This window comes from Cornus florida, unplaced genomic scaffold (assembly GCF_030987335.1).
Source record: "Cornus florida cultivar Cherokee Brave unplaced genomic scaffold, ASM3098733v1 CherokeeBrave_3.0.0_Hap2_Chr05, whole genome shotgun sequence".
NCBI lineage: Eukaryota > Viridiplantae > Streptophyta > Magnoliopsida > Cornales > Cornaceae > Cornus > Cornus florida.
The window spans coordinates 48449172-48453929 of NW_026775575.1; the positions used below are offsets into that span (position 1 = coordinate 48449172).

General features: G+C 37.7%; 1 pseudogene; it reads left to right on the top strand.

Moving 5' to 3' along the window:
* Positions 1-4188: 4188 nt before the first annotated feature.
* On the top strand, positions 4189-4287 carry LOC132310736 (small nucleolar RNA R71; annotated as a pseudogene).
* Positions 4288-4758: the final 471 nt, after the last annotated feature.

Genomic DNA, 4758 nt, shown 5'->3' on the forward strand with positions numbered 1-4758 from the left:
ACCATTTTCAAAGATCCATACTATGAGCTTTTGCCAAATATTCTGTTGTTATTTTCATACTAGACATAAATTCGATCTTTCCTCGCTGTTTAAATCTTCACCAAATATTATTATTGAGGAAAGTTTTTTTTTTAAAACAAATTCAATTTTTTGTTTGTTTTTAAAATAAACCTTTCATTAAAAACCTTTGTGCTACGTTTGGGGTGCAGAAATGGAATGAGAATACAAATGGGAATGGAATGAGAATGGGAATGGAATGGAATGGTCATTCTCATTCTATTGTTTGGTTGTAAATATGAAATGTGTAGGAATGGAATGATAATAACCATTCTAGTGTTTGGTTGGATCAATTTAAAATTTAGAATGAAATAAATTTAAACTGAATTCTCCAACATATCCCTCTTAGTAACAAATAAATTAAATTAAATTAACGATAGTGGGGGTGGAGAAAGGCGGCGACGGTGGTGGTAGTGGTGGCAGTGTCGGTGGTGGAAGGCGGTGGTGGTGGTGAAAGGTGGTGGCGGTGGCGGTGGTGGAAGGTGGTGGTGGTGATAGAAGGTGGTAGAAGGCGATGGTGGTGGTGATAGAAGGTGGTAGAAGGCGATGGTGGTGGTGGAAAGCGATGGTGGCGGCATTGGTGGTTGTGGAAGGCGACAGAGGTGGCGGTGGGGGTGGTGGTGTAGGGTTGTGGCGGTAAGGTGGTGGAAAGTGGTGGTGGTAGTGAAAGGCGGTAGCAGTGGTGGTGGTGGAAAGTGGTGGCAGTGGTGAAAGGCGATGGCGGCGATAGTGGTGGAAGGTGGTGAAAGGCAATGGCAGTGGTGGTGGTAGAAGGTGGCGGCGATGGCGGTGGCGGTAACGGTGGTGAAAGGCGGCAGTGGTGGTTGTGGCAAACGGTGGTGGTAGCGGTGTGAAAGGTAGTGGCGGTGGTGGTGGTGGAAAGTGGTGGGCGATGGTGAAAGTCGATAGTGGTAGAAGGTAGTGGTAGTGATGGTGCAAGGCGGAGATGATTGTGGTAGAAGGTAATAGTGGTTTTTTGGACTTAGAATATGAGGGTGTTTTGGGAAGTCGATTTTTTAAAACTAATTACTTGGGAATGGAATGTCGATTGCATAGGTTTTGTTGTGGAATAGATTTTTATTCCAATGGAATGACCATTCTCACTTTAAGTTGCATACCAAACAAATGAATGGTTGGAATGGGCATTCCATTCCATTCCATTCATGCACATCAAACATAGCATTAATAGTCATCATTTTAAGAGAAACGTAGTTTAGGAAATATTTATAATAAAGCGTACTGATAGTTGAAATCAATTATAGAATTAATATTTGAGTAAAGTGCAATAAACCCCCCTTAACTATATCTCAATAAACAGAAAACCCCTCTAAATTTCTAAAGTAGCATAAAACCCCCCCTACACTTGGTTGTTTGGTTCCAACTTACCCATTCCCTTGCCTTTACCCTACGACTTGTTGGTTTGACACACATTTTGAATGTATATGACCATAATGCCCTTTTGAATGTATATGACACACAGCCAAACACCACTACTCTTCTCATTGTCTATATATATCGTCTCTACTCGTTGAACCTCTCTCCCACCCACTGCACCGTCTATATATGTATGTATATATACACACATATATATATCGTTTCTCAACAGTGAACTTCTCTTTCACTATATATATATAAATATATATATGCAACTGATTCAACAAAAAATAAATAAAAGAAAATATCTACAGTTTAGCTTAACCCAATCTCCATCACATGGGTAGAGCAGAAAAAATAAAAAATAATAAAATTCTCCATCACTCTATTCGATTCACATATCCTTCATGCTAAGACATAGTTCAAATCAAGCATCTACGAGTAAAACATAGTTCAATGCTAAAATCAACTTTTTTGTGATTAAATTTATCTTTTGGTTACAACATTCACAAAGCACAATTTTTATTTTTTTTTTTAATTTTTTTTCCCATTTTCTGAATGGTAAAGGAATGTGAAATTTGAAGGAATCAAAAAGTGAGTGGCGGTCATTAGTACCTAGTCACAAAAGTGTGATAAATTGTGGCAAAGTTTGAATTTATAGAATGTCACTACTACTACTAACTATTAATGTAGGTAGAGTGAGTAAGGATCGTCCCAAGGGCAATGAACGGTATTCTTAGAATCAATGACGAATGAGTAGGTCAAATGATCAAAAGATGGTTTGTTGGTTGAATTAGACTACAATTTAAACTAAATAAATGCAATGTAAAAAAACTCTTTGAAATCATTTTGGAAGGTAAACTTTTGGAAATTTCATTTTGAAGCGAAGACTCAACTTTTTCAAATTCATTGTGAAGACACTTTTCCACAACACACACTTCTTCATACTTGTCCATTGAACTCGGGGTTGGATTAAATATATTCATCTTCACATTCATATGCCCAAATGAAATTTTCATTATCCCCATCCTACAATTTATGTTGGCATTAGCGGTTGCCAAGAATGGACGGCCAAGGATAACGGGAATTTGATTCTTGGGATTTGGGATCGGTTTCATGTCAATGACAACGAAATCAACCGGGAAGAAGAACTTATCAATTTTCATCAAGACATCCTCAATAATACCCTGGGGCTTTTTGATGGATCGGTCGGCTAGTTGCAAAACTACCGATGTTTGTTTCAAGTCTCCTAAGCCCAATTGAATATACACCGAATATTGAAAAAGGCTAACACTTGCTCCTAAATCTAGAAGAGCTCGGTTAATGACATGGTCACGAAAGATGCAAGAAGTAGTAGGTGAACCGGGGTCCTTAAATTTTGAAAGAGTATTATATTGCAAAATGGAGCTTACTTGCTCGGTCAAGACCACTTTCTTTGGTGATTGGCTTTTGCTCTTCCTCTTTTAGGTGCAAAGATCTTTCAAAAATTTGGCATAAGCCGGAATTTGTTTAATTACATCCAAGAGGAAAAGATTAAACTTCACTTGCTTAAACACTTCAATTATTTCATTCACTTTGGTCTTTTGCTTTTCAAGAGAATTGGATCATTTTAAGGCATCCGGAAATGGAGCCTTTGGCCTAAAAGCTTTTTCAAAATCTTGTTTCACAACATTTTCAACATAAGAATTTTTTAAATAATTTTTCGCAATTTTCTCAACAAGATGATCATGTACATGCAATGAAAGAGGAATAAAATGTGAAACGGGACGGGTGTCAACTTTTGGTTGCACCGGTTCACTCACTTCATTTTCGATACCAACTTGATTATCAACAATTTTTCCACTTCTTAAGGTTGTCACCGCATTGACATGTTCAATTGTGGGACTTTCCAATAAGGGGTTAGTCTCTACAACAAATTGTTGCTTTAGTGGGGTATTTAAAGGCATCTTCATTTTTTCTCTAGCATTCAAAGTACTAGCTATTTGCTCAACTTGGGTTTCTAGCTTAGCAATGGATTGGAAATGGGAATGAAACAATTGAGTGTTTGCCTCTAAAGTACCCAAAGCGGTTAACACTTTTTCCTCAAAAACGGGACTTCTAGAATTTCCTTGAGAGTAAGATGATTGATTAGGAAAATGAGAGTTTGAGAATTGATTTCCATGTGATGATTGAAAAGATGATCTATAACCTTGGGAACCTTGGCTTTGCATTGGGGCGGGAATATACTTTCCTTGAAAACCACCTTAGGGAAGGTTTGAGCCTTCCCCTTAGCTTTTCCAAGAGAACTTTGGATGGTTCCTCCACTCAGGATTATAATGTGTGCCACATGGATTATTCCCTTGGTTAACAAAAGTAGCATTCACTTGTTCATAATACTCAGTTTGCATATATCCATAGGGACAATTGGAAGTAGAATGTAAGACACTAGAGCAAGTCATGCATGCTTCATTAGATGGATGATGAACATGATCAGGGGAGGAAGACATTTGATTCACCAAATTTTGGTTGATAAAAAATAATCTAACCTTTGAGATAAAGACTTGACTTCGGCGGCTATGTCATTGAAATTCTCAACTTGATACAGGCCGACATTCTTCCATTCACCTAAATTTCTACCATTTTTGGAAGACAAGGATCGATGCATTGAATTCTCACTCATGCTTATCAAGATATAAACCACCCATAGATGCATCAACCATACCCTTGTGATTATCCGGTAAACTTTCAAAGAAGTATTAAACTAATTGTCTTTTAGGCATGTCATGATGTGGACACTTCCTAAACAAATCATTAAATCTTTCCCATGCCTCATGAAACAATTCCCCATCCCCTTGAGAAAATTCTCTAATTGAGGTTCTCATTGCATTGGTCTTTGAAACCGGATAGTACTTTTTCAAGAACTCTTGTTGCATTTTCGCCCAAGAAGTTATCGAAAAAGGCCTAAGATTGTTGAACCAATATTTTGCCTTATCTTTAAGGGTGAAAGGAAAAAAATTTAATCTTAAAACATCTTCCGGCATGTCCATATATTTCATGGTGGAGCATACTAAGAAACTTATCCAAATGCTTGTAAGGTTCTTAACTTGGAAGTCCATGATAATTAGGAAGCATTTAAATAGTTTGCGGTTTAATTTCATAGTGATGTGCTCTAAAAAGGGGCAATTGAATGCATGTAGGTGCATTATATTCATTTGGCCCATAATGATCACGCAAAGCAAGAGGAGGATTCACAATTGGAGGTGTTATATAAGCACCTTGATTGCCTTAAATAATGGGAGGTTGTGGAGCAAAAATTGGCCGAGGCATTCCAAATGGAACTTGGCCTTG